At 40.8% G+C, this 22,739-nt stretch overlaps 1 long non-coding RNA gene across 1 annotated transcript in view; it reads right to left on the reverse strand.

The window, feature by feature from the left end:
• LOC125521942 (uncharacterized) overlaps window positions 1-6,440 on the reverse strand; it is a 39,226-nt gene extending 32,786 nt beyond the window's left edge. Inside the window, exon 1 of the long non-coding RNA XR_015606938.1 lies at window positions 5,872-6,440. This is a non-coding gene — a long non-coding RNA (uncharacterized LOC125521942). The remainder of the gene's footprint in view (window positions 1-5,871) is intronic.
• Window positions 6,441-22,739: the final 16,299 nt, after the last annotated feature.

The following is a 22,739-nucleotide window of genomic DNA, read 5'->3' on the forward strand; positions in this document are numbered from 1 at the left end:
TTCTGCTATCTTTACTATTAAAGGGGAGTACGGTTGTGATGGTAGGTCGTGGTACGTCAATTCGCATGTTCGTGTGTCGCTTCCTCGCCTCCTCTCTCAAACAAATACTTGTCGACGAGTGGACCCGCCAGCTCTCTTCCCTACCTCATCGACTCGCTAGCCCCGATCTGATTTCTTCTTCCTCTCATTAAGAGCGAGCGCGACCACAACTAGGGTTACTATCGCGTCCATCCGTCGCCTTACATGAGCATGTACCTGGACCCTCCTATATGGCAGTTGATCCATTTTACATACATCTATATATTAATTTTTGTCCTGGTATGCATCTCTTGGAGAAATCTTAGGGCAAATATTTTCTTATTTTTGCGTTCTTTAGAAATCCTGGAGAAATTTAGTGTAGGCACCTTCAGTTCTATAACAAGATATAAGCATACCCCTTCAGTGCAACATATAGAGGTATAAAAAAACATACCCCTCATCCAAGATACCATATAAGCATACAAAGAAGTAGAGAACCGGCTGCTTCCCTTGAACCAAGCACCCTCGCTATCAACATAGTACTAAGACCGGACCCTAGAAAAAGAGCGGAATTGTTAAGCATAGACCTAAGTACAGCATAATGACACTATAATATGTCAAAGGGCCACTCATAGATCCATCAAATCCAACAATCATTGTACCGATTGAAAGTAGCATCCCACGGTATGAAAATAAAGGATATTAGCCAATGTCTTTAAAGAACCAGCAATAGAAATCCTTCGCTTGTTGATGAGCTCAAGCTCATGAGCCTCATGAACCTCTGAAGGAAGAAACTATTGTTATTCCTGCTATCTTTACTATTAAAGGGGAGTGCGGTTGTGATGGTAGGTCGTGGTACGTCAATTCGCATGTTCGTGTGTCGCTTCCTCGCCTCCTCTCTCAAACAAATACTTGTCGACGAGTGGACCCGCCAGCTCTCTTCCCTACCTCATTGACTCGCTAGCCCCGATCTGATTTCTTCTTCCTCTCATTAAGAGCGAGCGCGACCACAACTAGGGTTACTATCGCGTCCATCCGTCGCCTTACATGAGCATGTACCTGGACCCTCCTATATGGCAGTTGATCCATTTTACATACATCTATATATTAATTTTTGTCCTGGTATGCATCTCTTGGAGAAATCTTAGGGCAAATATTTTCTTATTTTTGCTTTCTTTAGAAATCCCGGAGAAATTTAGTGTAGGCACCTTCAGTTCTATAACAAGATATAAGCATACCCCTTCAGTGCAACATATAGAGGTATAAAAAACATACCCCTCATCCAAGATACCATATAAGCATACAAAGAAGTAGAGAACCGGCTGCTTCCCTTGAACCAAGCACCCTCGCTATCAACATAGTACTAAGACCGGACCCTAGAAAAAGAGCGGAATTGTTAAGCATAGACCTAAGTACAGCATAATGACACTATAATATGTCAAAGGGCCACTCACAGATCCATCAAATCCAACAATCATTGTACTGATTGGAAGTAGCATCCCACGGTATGAAAATAAAGGATATTAGCCAATGTCTTTAAAGAACCAGCAATAGAAATCCTTCGCTTGTTGATGAGCTCAAGCTCATGAGCCTCATGAACCTCTGAAGGAAGAAACTATTGTTATTCCTGCTATCTTTACTATTAAAGGGGAGTGCGGTTGTGATGGTAGGTCGTGGTACGTCAATTCGCATGTTCGTGTGTCGCTTCCTCGCCTCCTCTCTCAAACAAATACTTGTCGACGAGTGGACCCGCCAGCTCTCTTCCCTACCTCATCGACTCGCTAGCCCCGATCTGATTTCTTCTTCCTCTCATTAAGAGCGAGCGCGACCACAACTAGGGTTACTATCGCGTCCATCCGTCGCCTTACATGAGCATGTACCTGGACCCTCCTATATGGCAGTTGATCCATTTTACATACATCTATATATTAATTTTTGTCCTGGTATGCATCTCTTGGAGAAATCTTAGGGCAAATATTTTCTTATTTTTGCGTTCTTTAGAAATCCTGGAGAAATTTAGTGTAGGCACCTTCAGTTCTATAACAAGATATAAGCATACCCCTTCAGTGCAACATATAGAGGTATAAAAAAACATACCCCTCATCCAAGATACCATATAAGCATACAAAGAAGTAGAGAACCGGCTGCTTCCCTTGAACCAAGCACCCTCGCTATCAACATAGTACTAAGACCGGACCCTAGAAAAAGAGCGGAATTGTTAAGCATAGACCTAAGTACAGCATAATGACACTATAATATGTCAAAGGGCCACTCATAGATCCATCAAATCCAACAATCATTGTACCGATTGAAAGTAGCATCCCACGGTATGAAAATAAAGGATATTAGCCAATGTCTTTAAAGAACCAGCAATAGAAATCCTTCGCTTGTTGATGAGCTCAAGCTCATGAGCCTCATGAACCTCTGAAGGAAGAAACTATTGTTATTCCTGCTATCTTTACTATTAAAGGGGAGTGCGGTTGTGATGGTAGGTCGTGGTACGTCAATTCGCATGTTCGTGTGTCGCTTCCTCGCCTCCTCTCTCAAACAAATACTTGTCGACGAGTGGACCCGCCAGCTCTCTTCCCTACCTCATTGACTCGCTAGCCCCGATCTGATTTCTTCTTCCTCTCATTAAGAGCGAGCGCGACCACAACTAGGGTTACTATCGCGTCCATCCGTCGCCTTACATGAGCATGTACCTGGACCCTCCTATATGGCAGTTGATCCATTTTACATACATCTATATATTAATTTTTGTCCTGGTATGCATCTCTTGGAGAAATCTTAGGGCAAATATTTTCTTATTTTTGCTTTCTTTAGAAATCCTGGAGAAATTTAGTGTAGGCACCTTCAGTTCTATAACAAGATATAAGCATACCCCTTCAGTGCAACATATAGAGGTATAAAAAACATACCCCTCATCCAAGATACCATATAAGCATACAAAGAAGTAGAGAACCGGCTGCTTCCCTTGAACCAAGCACCCTCGCTATCAACATAGTACTAAGACCGGACCCTAGAAAAAGAGCGGAATTGTTAAGCATAGACCTAAGTACAGCATAATGACACTATAATATGTCAAAGGGCCACTCACAGATCCATCAAATCCAACAATCATTGTACTGATTGGAAGTAGCATCCCACGGTATGAAAATAAAGGATATTAGCCAATGTCTTTAAAGAACCAGCAATAGAAATCCTTCGCTTGTTGATGAGCTCAAGCTCATGAGCCTCATGAACCTCTGAAGGAAGAAACTATTGTTATTCCTGCTATCTTTACTATTAAAGGGGAGTGCGGTTGTGATGGTAGGTCGTGGTACGTCAATTCGCATGTTCGTGTGTCGCTTCCTCGCCTCCTCTCTCAAACAAATACTTGTCGACGAGTGGACCCGCCAGCTCTCTTCCCTACCTCATTGACTCGCTAGCCCCGATCTGATTTCTTCTTCCTCTCATTAAGAGCGAGCGCGACCACAACTAGGGTTACTATCGCGTCCATCCGTCGCCTTACATGAGCATGTACCTGGACCCTCCTATATGGCAGTTGATCCATTTTACATACATCTATATATTAATTTTTGTCCTGGTATGCATCTCTTGGAGAAATCTTAGGGCAAATATTTTCTTATTTTTGCTTTCTTTAGAAATCCTGGAGAAATTTAGTGTAGGTACCTTCAGTTCTATAACAAGATATAAGCATACCCCTTCAGTGCAACATATAGAGGTATAAAAAACATACCCCTCATCCAAGATACCATATAAGCATACAAAGAAGTAGAGAACCGGCTGCTTCCCTTGAACCAAGCACCCTCGCTATCAACATAGTACTAAGACCGGACCCTAGAAAAAGAGCGGAATTGTTAAGCATAGACCTAAGTACAGCATAATGACACTATAATATGTCAAAGGGCCACTCATAGATCCATCAAATCCAACAATCATTGTACCGATTGGAAGTAGCATCCCACGGTATGAAAATAAAGGATATTAGCCAATGTCTTTAAAGAACCAGCAATAGAAATCCTTCGCTTGTTGATGAGCTCAAGCTCATGAGCCTCATGAACCTCTGAAGGAAGAAACTATTGTTATTCCTGCTATCTTTACTATTAAAGGGGAGTACGGTTGTGATGGTAGGTCGTGGTACGTCAATTCGCATGTTCGTGTGTCGCTTCCTCGCCTCCTCTCTCAAACAAATACTTGTCGACGAGTGGACCCGCCAGCTCTCTTCCCTACCTCATCGACTCGCTAGCCCCGATCTGATTTCTTCTTCCTCTCATTAAGAGCGAGCGCGACCACAACTAGGGTTACTATCGCGTCCATCCGTCGCCTTACATGAGCATGTACCTGGACCCTCCTATATGGCAGTTGATCCATTTTACATACATCTATATATTAATTTTTGTCCTGGTATGCATCTCTTGGAGAAATCTTAGGGCAAATATTTTCTTATTTTTGCTTTCTTTAGAAATCCTGGAGAAATTTAGTGTAGGCACCTTCAGTTCTATAACATAGTTGAATGTAAAAATTACTACAATTAGCATTGTATCACAGCAGTGGGCTAATTCTGTAAAGAAATGCAATGATGTAATGTTCTTGGTTAAACTTCAGTTCTATATATATACTTAGTAACGCAAATTCAAGAATTAAGTTTGAAGGCATGTCGTCATTGTAGTCCTGATAGATATTTTGCTTGTCTGTATTTACGTGCATTAACAGAGTTACTAATATTGTTTTGATATTTCGTTAGTAGAAGACTGGATTGTGTCTACAACCATTGTGCATTAATGCGATCCAAAAATAGGCAATTCGAGGTGGATTTCACTTGTGGTAGAGAGAAGCACACAGTTCAGATAGCAACGAGGGACTCTAAGGTCACAGATAGATTGACGTGGAATAACTCAATTGATGGGATGTAGGATTCACATCGGTGCAGACTGCCGAGTACCATGCAAATGAAATGTTGGTTGCACAATTAATCATCCGCCTCTTTGTCGAGGTAAAATTGATCAGAGTAAATTCAAGAAATATTTTTTCCATCGATCTTTTAGTCTAGCAAATACATATTTTTTTCTGTCATTCTTTTAGCTCAATGTAAATAATACAATTGTTTGTGCAGCCACAAGTATGCTACCTTCCGTTTCATAAATGGATGTCCTACTACGAAACATGCAGTAAAAAAGATTTAAGTTTGACTATTACTCCCTCCATTCCTAAATGTAAGTCTTTTTAGAGATTCCACTACAAATTACATATGGATGTATATAGACATATTTTAGAGTGTAGATTTACTCATTTTGCTCCGTATGTAGTCCATAGTGAAATCTCTAAAAAGACTTATATTTAGGAACGGAGGGAGTACTCCCTCCGTCCAGAAATACCTGTCATCAAAATGAATAAAAGGGGATGTATCTAGATGTATTTTAGTTATAGATACATCCTTTTTGTCCATTTTGATGACAAGTATTTTCGGATGGAGGGAGTACGATATAAAAGATGGAACATCAAGGGGACTTCGGTGCTCCTTCTTGATCTGCTCGGTGAGTGAGCAGGTAAGAAACAGGGACATAGAGGAACATTGGCTTAAAATTTATAGAAACTCTAAAATTGACAGCTGGAGGCCATGCTGCTTTCTGTTCCCATCAAATTTTGTGTGAGCAATTCGGTTGGGCATTACGTCAAACATGTGTAAGGCATAACACACATGTATTATGGTTCCCGCCTATACACAGCAACTCCAGCGGCATGCAGTAATCAAGAAATTTAGAGCAATGGCATGCAGTAATCAGGATATTTTGATCAAAAGAAGGAACCAAGTCATGACCAAGAAAACAGATCAATGGTGCTGAAACTTACATCTCGTCGTGGCTTCGTGCTTGGAGATAGGCGTGCAAAGAAACATAGAGAGGAGAAACGCTGGACGTCGTTGAGCTGATGCGATTGCTTCCCACAGGGCTCAGTTTGTCCATCGCTCTTGTACGAGGAACCGGCAGATAGCGGCGTAGCGGCCCACAACTTGCGGTAGGAGAGAACACGGAAGAGCGCAGAGCCGTGGACGTCGAGGGGAGGCGGCGGATCTGCGGAAGGGCGGCGCCCCGGCCCACATCGTCGAAGCCGGCGGGCAGCGAGAGCGCACCGCGAACGCAGCTTGTCCCGTGAGGAGGACTGCAGGCCGGCAACCTGTCGTGGCGCCGCCGGGATCCGGTCTGATCTAGGGTTTCGATCGAGGGACTCGAGTCCTTTCTGTAGGTGGTGCCTTCGGCTTGCGGGACGGGTAAAGAGTCGCTGTCGATGTCGGGAACCATGGGAGCGGGCTTGAGCAGAGTTCGTGTCGGAGTAGGAGTTCGTGGCGGTGGCGGTGGCGGTGGCGGGGAGGAAGGAGGGGATCAAGGCTGCGTGCCTGCGTTGGGGCCTTCGACGGTTTCTATTCCAGAAAATCGACCTAGCGGAAACCTGGGCCGATGTACAGCAGATAAACACGGGAGAAGGCCCAAATGGATTGCAGGCCCATCTGTAAAAAAAGGTGGATCGCAGGCCCAACCAAGCGACAACCGCAGCGGACGAAATTTTTTGATTACTATATGACGCTCGTTCGTATTTTTAAAATTTGATCACTTTTTCAAAAAGAGTAATTTCAAAAAAAATCACTTTTTAAAAAAATCAATACTTTTGAATTTAGTTTAGAATTGTAAAAAATTTCACAATTACAAAAAATTCAGATTTTTAAAAGAATCACAACTAAAATAATGATCACATTTTAAAAATATTGTTCATGCATTTTTAAAATGTATTCGAGTGGTTCAAAATTTGTACGAACATTTCTTGGAAATCATGAACACATTTTCAAAAGACAAATAAAGTTTGGAAAATTGAACATTTTTTGAACAACAAGAACAAATTTTGAAATTTCAAACTTTGGCTAGCGACAGTCCTTAACCAGTAAGAGGTTTGTAGTTTGATTCCTTGTGCGTGCACTGCTTTTTGTGAATTTTTGTTGCGCTACAGTACCAGCGGGATGAACGGGCTTGCACGCCAATGGTTGGCCTAGTCAAGGCGTCAAATAGGAGCTCCCCAGTTGTAATGCAAGCTCAGTCAAACAACAACGAAAAAAGTAGTCTTTGGTGTCGCCTTTTTCCCTCTATCCGGGGTTTGTCTCTTCGCTCGTTGCTCCACTGACATTTTAGTTTATCTTTTCTCCTCCCATATGCTGCCTTGTTTGGGCTGACCAAGGGGTTGCGCTACAGTACCATCAGGGCAAATGGGCGTGCACCAATGGGTCGGACCAGTTGAGGCGTCAAATAGGAGCTCCCCGATTGTTACGCAAGCTCAGCTGAACGATGATGAAATTAGCAGTAGTTGGTGTGGCCTTTTCCCTCTGCTTTATAGATAAAGTCAATGTCAAACAACCAAGTTTATCTCTTCTCCTCTCATCGCTCTGCCCATGTTTTTTTTATCTCTTCTCCTCTCATTTGCGGTCTTGTTCGGGCTGACCAAGGGGTGGTCTCGTACTCTCGTACAACTTCCCCGCCTTTGTGAGCTATGGTTTCGATTATGAGGAGGGAAGTCAGTGGGTTTATTCGATTTTGGGTAAGATTGGATCGCGGTAGCTACTCTCATGGCGTCGGGTGATTAGGCTTTATCATTTGAATTGTCGAAAAAGGAGAAACATGTAGTCATGACGCGGGAACTAGATCTTTTTGGAAATAGGCTTTCACCCTTCTTTATAGATAAAGTCGATGTCAAACAACCAAGTTCAGACACAAATACAGGTACAAATACACCAACATCAAGCCTGATGGGGGCACCAGCTCAATAATAAGCCCACACACACAAGTTAAAATAGAAGGTACACTAACCCGGATTCGACGAAGGTTGTGGCGTCAGGCGCTGATACGTCAATTTTGCATCATGTTTTGTACTATTATTTATTATGTTTTGGGTCATTATTTCACTTTTTAAATACATTTTAACTGCGCAGTTTTCCCGCCCTCCCAAGCCATTAGCCTTTGTAGCCATCCGATCAATGCTCAGGGCGTTTGTTGGCCGTCCGATTGGCCCTAAATCACACGTTCCCTCACTTTAATCGCTACCAATGAGCGCTCACCTTGGTGGGCCGCCGCTCCGGCGACATTTTTAGCCCTTTGGTATTAAATTGGGCCTAATCACTTGTAACTGCCACCTTTCTCTGTGCAGCTCGATAGCTCCTTTGTCTAAAAAAAGACTCGATAGCTCCTGGGTCTATTGTGCTAAAAAAAGAACTAGGGCGAGTCGCCGATCGATCCTTCGCTAGATTATGGCGAGGCGACGAGGGCGATGTGGTCACACAACCTTAGCTAGACCGTGCGGGTCAGGCCTCCCCTCCCGAACCGCACGCCGATCCAAAAAAGGCGAAGAGGCCATTCGACTGTTCGGTGAAGCATACATGGGGATGAAATTGTGTCGCGGGATTGAAGGAAGCAATCAATCATCCATTCCTGGAAGCATTCATCCCGGCTGAAGTGCGCCACTCGCCGGCGGCAATTAATGTGCGTGTTTATGTTTTTCCAATCTGCATAGAGGCGCCCGACCGTATATACGCTTCGTCACCTGGCTCTCTCGGATCTCCCGGAACCCATCTTCCTTCGTCAGCAGACGCTAATGCAGACGTCTCCCTCCTACTTGCCTCCTCCTGACCCTGCCGACTATCTCTCTCCTCCGCCTGCTCGATCCGGTTGGCATCCGGTGCATCCGGATCTACGCCGCGGCGATGATTAGGGGAGTACAAGGGGTGACAACTGGATCACCATCCTCGCCCTGTGCCCGCAGCAAAGCACCGCGGAAACCATTAGTCACAGTCAGGCAACAACAAGGTGCCACGGTTGTGTCCGCTACCTTCTCTTCATTGCCGTCTCTACTCCTGCTACTCAACACCTCGCTCACAACCGCTCGGTACACCCCAATTTCTTAGATTGATTATTTCATCTCAGTTCGAGGTTGTGGCGTTGGCGATGAGGAGTATGTGGACATGATCTCTAACCTTATCATTTACTAATATCTAGCAATTGCTACTGAAAACTTTGCCATGTAGAGTACCTTTTCCATCAGGACACATTTTTTAGCACTCTCACAAATTAAAGTTCCATGTGTGCAGCTTCGGCCAATAGAGGTCTTCATAATTGATGTTCCCAGGCTCCTTTCCGCCCGCATGCCATGGTGCAGAACATGCAATGTTTCTGGAATCTAACATATGAAATTTGTTGAACTTTTTTATTTGACTTGACTACCATGCATAGGACTATAGTTGAGTAAACAGTCTCCTATTATTTCATGTTCCAGTCAACCTAATACTAATTTGATGTAGTTTGTAATGCTGAATTTTAATTGGAGATTATAAGAACAGAACTGCTGGAAGATTATGTGTCTTTTATAATTTCTCAACACTATGTGGCTCCCTTGGGAAAACAACAATGTACAGAGATTATGTGTTTTTTATAATAACATTGCTCCATAATGTGACGTAAGTCAAAGAAAAGTGTTTTTCATGTATATATGTTTTGGAAAGTGCGTCGTCATTTTTTTAGCATGATAACATATTTTTCTTGCTGGAGATTGCTTCTATTGCTTTCTAATGGAGTGGCTGTCCTGATTTTTAGTAGACCCTGCAAAGGAAAAACAGCAATGTTTTTTAATGGTTAGATGCTACAATATTGGTGGAAGTAATGAATGTAAATACTTGTATTATGTAGTTAAGTTGATTGAAACAAAGCCAAAGACCCTGTAACTACTTTCATGGAATAAGCTGTTGAATCAGTACTCATTTGTAACTGAAATTATAATGATTAATCAACTTGCTATCTTGCAGACACAAAGTCTTATGCTTCAAATTCATTTGTGTCCTGCGCAGCAGTTTTTATTGGTGAAGTTAGTATGATCATCCACCATGTCATCTTGTTCAAACATACTGATCTTGATTCAGGGGGGCAAAACAAATGGAGAGAGGAGTTTTGCAAGGGAAATTGGTCCTTGGTGAGACACAAGTTCAGAGTCACGAAAAATATGTACATATATTTTCTCTCTCGATATTTATTGATTTATAGCTCATACGTAATCATGTTTTCACATCTCTTGGTACATATTTCCATGGAAGCACCATGTGTTTATTTATTCCTGATTTTGTGTTGTACATATTATTGCAAAGGAATCACCGTATCAGATATATTGGATATTCAAACTAATATATCAATACACACACGCCAGTTTTTCCTTTAAAATTCAATGAGAACCCACCATGGGCTGGCTAAGCATGTTCCTTTCCCATTTGATTATCTCCATGAATACTTGCAATGTATCAGATATAAGCCATGTTTCAAAGTAAGGTACTTTGGTTGCCATGAAAATTAAGAGGTTATTAATTTTCAATGCTATAAATTTAAGTTCTCCATGGGAGGTGCTTACATAGTGTGACTTTACAGGCCATTTATTTTTTATGGGATGAGTGTCAATCTGATGTGTCATAGGTCACATATAGGCATTCCTCTACTACTTAGCCATGTATGTATTTTAATGAAAGCAAATAGACAGACATTATTACTTGTACAACTGGTTAATATCTCTAAATTGATGACATCCATGGTGCCTGTAGTACATAGTTACCAATGAGTTGATCCCAAACATAGCATCTCTATAATGCCGATGACATCCATGGTGCATGTAGTACACAGTTACCAATGAGTTGATCCCAAACATAGCATCTCTATAATGCCAGATAAAAATATAGTTAGCCAAACTAACTTACAATTAATGGACCTAATATGAATTTTTGAAACCCATTTCCTTTTCCGAATATGTAGGTTAATGATACTCATTTTTTGGATATTTTAGAGCTCGTCTTCAGGTTCACTACATGTACCAGATCTCCACTCCGAACTACAATTGGTGTGTTTCTGGTTCGGAAATGGATCTCCACTGTAATTTGAATTGTTCAGATTATATTAAATGGATGTTGTAAGGTTCCATATTTGTGCTGGAGATAGCTTTCATGGCACGAACAAATGTTTATACCTGGAATAAAAAAATGCACATATTAGAAATATCAAGGTGCTACCTGCCCTACATGAGGTATATCGTTCCCACATTAAACCTTCATGTACTATCACTGGACGTATGATGCTCTTGCACAAATTGGTTTGAATATTTTCTGGGCCAGCTCATCGAGATAGAAGAATATGGTATTGGTTGGTTTATGTAAATTTAACTTTTGTATTTTGTATCGCCATATATGCACATAAATTACTATAAATTTATTGTCAAAACAGACAGGCGCGGCAATGCACGCCATCATTGATCTAGTATGATACAGTTCTTATGCCTTTTCTCTCTTTTTTGCACGTTTCACATGAAGAAGGAGATTGCCGGTAGTTGGAATTCTGGACGGGAAAGGGCTTCATCGGATATAGCTATTCTGCACAACTCCAAATGATCTGACAATTTACGGAGAATTATTTTGGAATATATAAAAAATATTGATGGAAGAAACACCAGAGGGAGGCCCACTAGGCAGCCACAAGCCTGGGGACGCGCCCTACCCCTCTAGGCACGCGCCCCCGAGCTTTTGGGGCCCCTGGCGGGTCTCTGAAGCCCATCTTCTGCTATATGAAGCCATTTGCCCTAGAAAAAATCAGAAGAAGGGTTTCGGGATGAAGCGCCATCATCTCGAGGCAGAACCTGGGCAGGAGCACTTTTGCTCTCCAACAGAGCGATTCCGTCGGGGAAACTTCCCTCCGGGAGGGGGAAATCGAAGCCATCGACATCACCAACGATCCTCTCATTGTGGGAGGATCAATCTTCATCAACATATTCACCAGCAACATCACATCTCAAACCCTAGTTCATCTCTTGTATTCAATCTTTGTCTCAAAACCTTAGATTGGTACCTGTGAGTTGTTAGTAGTGTTGATTACATCTTCTAGTTGATGCTAGTTGGTTTATTTGGTGGAAGATTATATGTTCAGATCCTTAATGATATTTGATACGTCTCCAACGTATCTATAATTTTTTATTCTTCCATGCTATTATATTATCTGTTTTGGATGTTCTATATGCATTAATATGCTATTTTATATTATTTTTGGGACTAACTTATTAACCTACAGTCCCGTGCTAGTTTATGTTTTTCCTTGTTTTTGAGTTTTACAGAAAAGAAATATCAAACGGAGTCCAAACAGAATAAAACTTTACAATGATTTTTCTTGGACCAGAAGACATCCACGGAGCTTGGAGGCCAAGTCAGAAGAGTCTCGAGGACTCCACAAGCCACCAGGGCACGCCTTAGGGGGGCACCCCCTGGCTTGTGGGCCCCTCGGGAGTCCACCGACCTCCCTATGAGTTCTATAAATCCTAAAATATTCCATTATCAACAGAAGTGTCCACCAAAATACTTTTCCACCACCGTAACCTTGTGTACCCATGAGATCCCATCTTGGGACCCTTTCCGACACCCTGACGGAAGGGGATTCGATCACGGAGGGCATCTACATCAACCCTATTGCCCTTCCGATGAAGCGTGAGTAGTTTACCATAGACCTAGGGGTCCATAGCTAGTAGCTAGATGGCTTCTTCTCTCTCTTTGATTCTCAATACCATGTTCTCCTCGATGTTCTTGGAGATCTATCCGATGTAATCTTCTTTTGCGGTGTGTTTGTCGAGATCCGATGAATTGTGGATTTATGATCAGCTTATCTATGAATATTATTTGAATCTTCTCTGAATTCTTATATGCATCATTTGATATCTTTGTATTTCTCTTCGAATTATCGGTTTGGTTTGGCCAACTAGATTGTTTTTTATCGCAATGGGAGAGGTGCTTAGTTGTGGGTTCAATCTTGCATGATTTCACCCAGTGACAAAGTAGTGGTAGTGGGACACGTATTGTATTGTTGCCATCAAGGGTGAAAAGATGGGGTTTTCATCATATTGCTTGAGTTTATCCCTCTACATCACGTCATCTTACTTAGGGTGTTACTACGTTCTTTATGAACTTAATACTCTAGATGCATGTTGGATAGCGGTCAATGTGTGGAGTAATAGTAGTAGATCCGGGCAGGAGTCGGTCTACTTGACACGGACGTGATGCCTATATGCATAATCCTTGCCTTGGGTATCGTCATAACTTTGCGCTTTTCTATCAATTGCTCGACAGTAATTTGTTCACCCATTGTATTATTTGCCTTCAAGAGAGAAGCCTCTAGTGAAACCTATGGCCCCCGGGTCTATTTTCATATCTATATACCAAAAATACCTTGCTGCAATTTATTTACTTTTACGTTTTAGTAATCTTTTATATCTATGTCTATCAGATCTCACCTTTGCAAGTGACCGTGAAGGTATTGACAACCCCTTTTTGCGTTGGGTGCAAGTGTTTGATTATTTGTGTAGGTGCATATATTGGGGACTAGCGTGTTTCTCCTACTGGATTGATACCTTGGTTCTTAATTGAGGGTAAATAATTATCTCTACGTTGTTGCATCACCCTTTCCTCTTCAAGGGAAAAACCAACGCAAGCTCAAGAAGTAGCAATACTCAATACCCCTCTGATCTTGAACACGAATATGATTTGTGAGTAGTTATTTTTGTTCTTGAGAACATGGGAGAAGTCTCGTCGTAAGTAATCATGTGGATTTGGTATTCATTCGATATTTTGATGATACGTATGTTGTTGCTTCCTTTAGTGGTATCATGTGAACATCGACTACATGACACTTCACCATACTTGGGCCTAAGGGAAGGCATTGTGGAGTAATAATTAGATGATGGGTTGCTAGAGTGGCAGAAGCTTGAACCCTAGTTCATGCGTTATTCCGTAAGGGGCTGATTTGGATTCATATGTTTCATGCTATGGTTAGAGTTATCTTAATTCTTCTTTCGTAGTTGCAGATGCTTGCGGGAGGGGATAACCATATGTGGGAGGTTTGTTCAAGTAAGAACAACACCCAAGCACCGGTCCACCCACATATCAAATTATCAAAGTAATAGACGTGAATCGAATAAACATGATGAAAGTGACTAGATGAATTTTCATGTGACCTAAAAAATGCTTTGCTTACTATAAGAGAACGTTCTGGCTTGTCCTTTGCTATAAAAAGGATTGGGCTACCTTGTTGCACCCTTGTTACTATTGCTATTTGATACTTGTTACGAATTACCTTGCTATCAAACTATGTATTACCGATAATTTCAGTACTTGCAGAGAATACCTTGTTGAAAATCGCTTGTCATTTCCTTATGCTACTCGTTGGGTTTGACACTCTTACTTATCAAAAGGACTACGATTGATCCCCTATACTTGTGGGTCATCAGGAGCTGAGCAAGAGAGTGACTCTAACTAATAAGTCGTCGATGGTGTCGCGCTCTTATTGCTTGCAGAGGACTTTCCATTTGATTGGTCCCTTTTGTGATCAGATAACGGAGCAGAAAGGATCTCGCTTTTTTCCCAGAGGTGACCCCGAGTTATCGAACCCAGGAGAGGACGGTGCCCTTTAAGCAAGGGTTTATAACAAGCTTTTTGCAAGAGAATTAAATTCTAGCTTTTGACCAGATCATAAATCAAGTTGACACTGAACACACTTAAAATAAAAATAGGCATGGGTATGAGGACTTATGCTTACAACCATATATTTGTGCCAGGATCATTAGGATATTGATTTGTTGGAAGTCATCCATCAAGATGTGCTTGCTACATATGGATGTGAGGGATTGTGCAAATTACGTATGGACATGGGTATGAGGACTTATGCTTACAGCCAAATTTATTTATTTTAAATCCAACTAATTAAGACTTGACTAGTAGGCTTCTAAAATAAAATTGGTCGGGTTCTAGAATAAGCTGGGTAGGGGAGCTTGTAGGAACGAAGTATGTCTACCAGAGGGGTGAATGGGAGTTTTAAAATTTTCTTTCAGAAACTTCAAAACTCTCGGAACCCAGTAGTGGAGCGAATGAAATTAGAGTACAACAAACGAATACAAACTAACGAACAAAAACTAAAACATTCATCGAAAAGAATCATGATTGAAACATATCATACATCACTGAGTGAATGTAAATAAGTGGGGTAGAGTTGACCAGTGATGCTCGATGGCGACAAGGTATTTGGTAGACCAGATTGCCCTTCTGCAAACTACGTCTGGTTGGAGGGGTTGTGATTTAACTCAGAATATGAACTTTCTTTGCCCTATTCTCCTCGACAATTAATTCGTCAATAAATGCTGATCACTCGTGGTGGATACTTGAGGTGACTTCGAACCTTTACAGACTTCTTCTTCGAGAACCACAATCACTCTTGATCTATGAAGAAACTGACACCTAACCGTCTAGACAGTTCATAGCTCTCGAGAGTAATAGGTGGAGCGTACTGGACTTAGATCCGAGTGATGATAAACTACTATCTAATTTTTGGCTCTAGGGTGTTTCTCTCGGTAGATTTTTGATACGTCTCCGTCATATCTACTTTTCCAAACACTTTTGCCCTTGTTTTGGACTCTTAACTTGCATGATTTGAATGGAACTAACCGGACTGACGCTGTTTTCAGCAGAATTGCCATGGTGTTATTTATGTGCAGAAACAAAAGTTCTCAGAATGACCTGAAACTTCACAGAATATCTTTTCAGAAATAATAAAAAATCCTTGCAAAAGATGAAGACCAGGGGCCCCACACCCTAGCCACGAGGGTGGGCGGCGCGCCTGCCCCCCTAGGGCGCGCCCCTACCTCATGGGCCCCTGGAGCTCCTCCGACCTCAACTCCAACTCTATATATTTGCTTTCGGGGAGAAAAAAAATCAGAGAGAAGGATTCATCGCGTTTTACGATACGGAGCCGCCGCCAAGCCCTAAAACCTCTCGGGAGGACTGATCTGGAGTCCGTTCGGCGCTCCGGAGAGGGGAATCCATCGCCATCATCATCATCAACCATCCTCCATCACCAATTTCATGATGCTCACTGCCGTGTGTGAGTAATTCCATCGTCGGCTTGCTGGACGGTGATGGGTTGGATGAGATTTATCATGTAATCGAGTTAGTTTTGTTAGGGTTTGATCCCTAGTATCCACTATGTTCTGAGATTGATGTTGCTATGACTTTGCTATAATTAATGCTTGTCACTAGGGCCCGAGTGCCATGATTTCAGATCTGAACCTATTATGTTTTCATCAATATATGAGAGTTCTTGATCCTATCTTGCAAGTCTATAGTCACCTATTATGTGTTATGATTCGTTAACCCCGAATTGACAATAATCGGGATACGTACCGGTGATGACTGTAGTTTGAGGAGTTCATGTATTCACTATGTGTTAATGCTTTGGTCTGGTACCCTATTAAAAGGAGGCCTTAATATCCCTTAGTTTCCATTAGGACCCCGCTGCCACGGGAGGGTAGGACAAAAGATGTCATGCAAGTTCTTTTCCGTAAAGTACGTATGACTATATTCGGAACACATACCTACATTACATTGATGAATTGAAGCTAGTTCTGTGTCACCCTAGGTTATGACTATTACATGATGAACCGCATCCGACATAATTCTCCATCATCGATCCATAGCCTACGAGCTTTCCATATATTGTTCTTCGCTTATTTACTTTTCCGTTGCTATTGCTATGGTCACTACAAAATACCAAAAACATTACTTTTGCTACCATTACCTTTTGCTACCGTTACCACTACTGTCATATTACTTTGCTACTATATACTTTGCTGCAGATATTAAGTTTCCAGGTGTGGTTGAATTGACAACTCAGTTGCTAATACACTACTAGAAATTAGGTCAATAACGACCAACTATTGAAAACTCTTGGTTGTTATTGGTACAATGATTGAGTCCCATCTCCAAATTAGCCCCTTGAACCCTTCCTAGGTATGGTGGTCGTTGTTTTGTTATGTTTAGAGGGCAATTCCACATCCTTATCTACTTAAACGACGAATAAAAAGGAAGATAAGTATTCCATACTGAAAAGGGGAAAAGTCCACGTATGCCCACAAATATCTCCCCAACGCATCTCTCCCTTTAGCGGCCGCCCGGCCCTCCAGCCGCCGCCTCCCCCACTTCTGATCTCCCATCTCCGTCCCGACGTCGAGCGGAACAGCGGATTCCGGCTGAGCTCGGCATGGTTACAGTTCCCAGTGGCATCCTCTGCGACGGGTCATGTGGGGTGGGCCGCGCGCTGCTCATCTTGGTGTTGGCGGCGGCGGCCATACCCTGTCATGGCGGCGGCCTTCCCCTGCTTGGCGCGGCGGCTCGCTAGTGGATTGCGGCGTTGACGCAGTCGACTCCGACGGGGCTCCTTATCATACATCGCTTCCAGCCACCGACCATTTTTAGGTGCCGCTCGCCCCAACATTGCTACACCACAGGCCTTGCCATGCCTGCCAGGTGCTTGAGTCCTCAAATACGGATTGAACCTAAGAAGTCATCCTGGGGAGCAGCCACCATCTTCGCCTTGGTCTCCTACACTGGCAGTCTGGCACCCACATTATGAGAAAATTTTGAAGTCCAGAGTAAATGCAGAGTATGGTCGTTACATGTGTCAATATATTCTTGTAGATTACTTTGTTCTGCTCCAACTTTTCCATTGTTCAGAATTATGCAAATAAATTTGACAAGGCTATATGCTTGATCGTCATTTTTTTCTTTTTGTTTTATTTCTGTGCAATACGTTTTGTTCATCTAAAAAATAGGATGCTAACTACATAATATATCTAACCATCTCACGAGTATTTTACGTATATATTCTAGTAGAACTTGACGTGCTGGATTCTAGCTAGTTAAGTTTAGTCAGATGGATCAACAATGCAAAAACACTATAAAGTGCAGTTTTTATTCAATAGAATTGATAAGATTTTTTTGTATTACATAGTTAAGCACTTCCCATGAATTACACGCGTCAGGTGTATGTTTTATATCGTTCATGCAACATTTTTCCTGTTTCTTGAACTGAATAAGCTGTAACTGAAATGCCAACTTTGTCGAGAGGAGCACTGGGAAATGGCATCATGCTTGCACTAAATCTCCACGTTCTTTCCAAAAGTTTACTAAGTCAATTGGGTAGAATCCTCTGTAATCCAATATTACTAGCGCATCTCTCAAACATATTTTTTTACTCAATTAAGGTAAGTTTGGTTATAGGATCCAACATTATAATCTGAATTTTTTTTACTGTTTACTTATGACATTCTGTTTTTATGAACATGTATTTAAGACTTGCTATTTTTCATTTCCAATAATATAAACCCATTGTGCCTTGTCTTGTCATTTTATCTCAACTAATAATAGCTACTTGCCTATGTTGGAACAGGGAGCAAAGGAAAACAAGCCACTATCAATAGACAAACAATTTTCTGAGACTCACAATAAGGGTACAACCTTCGCTGATTCTAGAGCCTCCGCCAAATATGTAAGAATTAATTTAAATGCATTAACTTCTATGATGAATTTCAAGTGTATAATACCTACTTACAGATATAAGTTGATGCAAATAACTTACTGTTGGCACTTCAGGCACAAATTTAGACTATGGTTTAGTTGAATCCAGGTCTTTCAAATGATGAAGTCATGCAGAAATCTGACTAAACTAAGTGGCGTGATTGTGTAGGCTTTGGTTATGGAATTAGAGCAAGAGATTTGCAAGGACCAGCATTAAGTAAGGCTGAATTGGTTTATAAACGCCAAGCTTCCAAGCAAGTGAAACAAGTACTGGAAGAAAAAAGTTCAATTCTGTGGTACAAGAAGTATGATAAATTAAGCGTCTTATGTCTGGTACATCTCTGAGTGATAGATCTCATGGAAGCCAGCATCATCAAGTAAGTTATCCTCATACACTGATTTTATATATTGTTATACTTTGTGCCAATTTATTTACAAGGGCTAATTTTCATAAACTACTTAACATTTTGTAGGGTTGATGGTCCACCGAGAGGCATCAGGAGGCATTGTATTCACTGACCAAGAATGATGTCCATTCAAAGAAAGATGGTGTCCCTTGCTTGAAGATTAATAAATATTATTTTTTCTAGTTTTGTAATTTTCCAAATAGATATGAGCAAGTACATTCGTCATATAAGGAGTGCTTTTGACTCAAATTTCTTAGATGATATTTTAATATAATAATTGTATGTCGAAATTTTGGAATTTACTAATAAAAGAGGCTATGATCCTTTCAATTCATATTACATTGTTTCTATATTAATGTGGATGTTAATATTCAAATTTTGGATTTTTCATAAAGTGGTCGCTCAACGGAAACTTATACGAATTAGTGTAAGTGGTTCTGAAGGATATCAAAGTGGTGAAGAGACTGACCTGTAATGCCACTTCCGTCGCCATGTTTACATTATTAGCGATGACAAAAGTGGTCGTTATTGGCTCGACATTGACGATGACACACCATCCCGTCGTTACAAGAATAACGACCACAAAAGGTATGTGGTTGTTATACTTTTAACGATGAAGCCTACTACGACCAGTAGACTGTGGTCGTTAATGACCTTTAACGACCACGATCCGACGTTTAACGACCACATATGTTGTCGTTAAAAACCGTTTTCTTAGTAGTGATACTTGAGAATATTCTTTGGCTCCCCTTGTGTCGAATCAATAAATTTGGGTTGAATACTCTACCCTCGAAAATGGTTGCGATCCTCTATACTTGTGGGTTATCAAGACTATTTTCTAGCGCCGTTGCCGGGGAGCATAGCTCTATTCTTTGAGTCACTTGGGATTTATATCTGCTTACTATTATGAAGAACTTGAGAGATCCAAAAACCAAGATTTATCCCTCAACTACGAGGGGAGGTAAGGAACTGCCATCTAGGTCTGCACTTGATTCACCTTCTGTTTTGAGTAAGCTTGCGACACCTAAACCTGCTTCTGCTATTCGTTCTGATATGTCGCATGTTATTGATGATGCCACTTCTGCTATGCATGATACTTATGATGAAACTGCTTCTATGCTTGATACTACTGTGCCACTTGGTGAATTTCTTGATGAGCAACTTGCTAGGGTTAGCAAGAATGAAAATATTGAATCTGATAATATTGATGAAAGTGATGATGAAGACTCTCCCTCTAATGAATATGAATCACCTGTTATTCCTGAGGGTTATGTTTTTTGAAAAAGAAGCTGCTTTAGCTATTTTAGCTTGCAAAGATAGATACGAACTCAAAAGGTTATTAGCTAAATGGAAGCAGCAATCTCTTAATGCTAGAATGAAACCTGACCCTGCTTTTGCTACTTCACCTATCTGTGTTACTGATAAGGATTATGAATTCTCTGTTGATCCTGATATAATTACTTTGGTTGAATCTGATCCTTTTCATGGCTATGAATCTGAAACTGTTGTGGCACATCTTACTAAATTAAATGATATAGCCACCATGTTCACTAATGATGAGAGAACTCGTTACTTTTATATCCTTAAAATATTTCCGTTCTCATTAAAGGGTGATGCTAAGATATGGTTTAATTCTCTCGATCCTGGTTGTGTGCGTAGTCCCCAGGATATGATTTATTACTTCTGCGCTAAATATTTCCCTGCTCATAAGAAACAAGCTGCCTTAAGGGATATATATAATTTTGTGCAAATTGAAGAAGAGAGTCTCCCACAAGCTTGGGGGAGGCTTCTCAAGTTACTTAATGCTTTGCCTGATCATCCTCTTAAGAAAAATGAAATACTTGATATCTTTTATAATGGACTAACTGATGCTTCTAGAGATTACCTGGATAGTTGTGCTGGTTCTGTTTTCAGGGAAAGAACACCGGATGAAGCTGAAATTCTATTGAATAATATGTTGACAAATGAAAATAATTAGGCACTTCCTGAGCCTATTCCTAAACCAACTCCGAAGAAGAGAGGTGTTCTATTTCTCACTCCTGGAGATATGCAAGAGGCAAAGAAATCTATGAAAGAAAAGGGTATTAAAGCTGAAGATGTTAAGAATTTACCTCCTATTGAAGAAATACACGGTCTTAATTTACCGCCTATTGAAGAAACATATGATCTTAATCCTTCACCTATTGAAGAAACTCATGGTCTTGATAACCCGACACAGGTAGTAAAGGTAAATTCTCTCTATAGATATGATAAAGCTAAAATCCCATTTACTAAGTTTGCTAGCCCATGCTTAGATGAGTTTGATAACTTTATGGTTAAGCAAGATGACTTCAATGCTTATTTTGGTAGACAATTGAAATACAATTCAAATATGCTTGAACACTTGGGTGATTATATGGCTAATGTCAAAGGTGAACTTAAACTTATTAGTAAACATGCTTCTATGGTTACCACTCAAGTAGAACAAGTACTTAAGGCTCAAAATGAGTTGCTCAATGAATTGAATAGTAAGAATAATGATAATGTTGTTAGAGTTATGACTAGAGGTGGTAAAATGACTCAGGAACCTATGTATCCTGAAGGCCACCCTAAGAGAATTGAGCAAGATTCTCAGAGGAATAATATAGATGCACCTAGTCCTTCTAAAAGGAAGAAAAAGAAAAATGATAGTACTTTGCATGCTTCTAGTGAACCTGTTATTGATACACCTGAGAATCCAAATGATATTTCTATTTCTGATGCTGAAACACAATCTGATAATGAACCTGAAACTAATGTTAATGATAAGGTTCATGATGATGCTCAACCTAGCAATGATAATGATATAGAAATTGAACCTGCTGTTGATCTTCATAACCCACAATCAAAGAATCAACGTTATGATAAGAAAGACTTTGTTGCTAGGAAACATGGTAAAGAAAGAGAACCATGGGTTCAGAAACCCATGCCTTTTCCCCCCAAACCATCCAAGAAAAAGGATGATGAGGATTTTGAGCGCTTTGCTGAAATGATTAGACCTATCTTTTGCGTATGCGATTAACTGATATGCTTAAAATGAATCCTTATGCTAAGTATATGAAAGAAATTGTTACAAATAAGAGAAAGATACCGGAAGCTGAAATTTCCACCATGCTTGCTAATTATACTTTTAAGGGTGGAATACCAAAGAAACTTGGAGATCCAGGAGTGCCCACTATACCATGCTCCATTAAAAGAAATTATGTAAAAACTGCTTTATGTGATCTTGGAGCCGGTGTTAGTGTTATACCTCTCTCTTTATATCGTAGACTTGATTTGAACAAGTTGGCACCTACTGAAATATCCTTGCAAATGGCTAATAAATCAACTGCTATACCTGTCGATATTTGTGAGGATGTGCCTGTTGTAGTTGCAAACGTTACTATTTTAACGGACTTTATTATTCTTGATATTCCCGAGGACGATAGTATGTCTATTATTCTTGGAAGACCCTTTTTTGAATACTGTAGGGGCTGTTATTGATTGCACTAAAGGCAATGTCACTTTTCATGTTAATGGTAATGAGCATACGGTACACTTTCCGAGGAAACAACCTCAAGTTCATAGTATCAACTCTATTGGAAAAATTCCATCGATTATATTTAGAGGTTTTGAATTTCCTCTTCCTACTGTCAAGAAGAAATATGATATTCTTATTATTGGGGATGTGCATATCCCCGTTGAGGTAACATACTGTTATTCGAAATTTCTCCGGTTCCATGTTATTCGGAATGAGTTCGTTAACAAGACTTGATCAACCTTGTTAGTGGATTCCTTTTGATAAGCATGAGATGGATGAAACTAGAAGGCACAACCTTCTGTACCCTCCTTTTACTTTCTGTTATTTA

The sequence above is a fragment of the Triticum urartu genome, chromosome 1A, assembly GCF_056163025.1.
Source record: "Triticum urartu cultivar PI428250 chromosome 1A, HENAU_Tu73, whole genome shotgun sequence".
Lineage (NCBI taxonomy): Eukaryota > Viridiplantae > Streptophyta > Magnoliopsida > Poales > Poaceae > Triticum > Triticum urartu.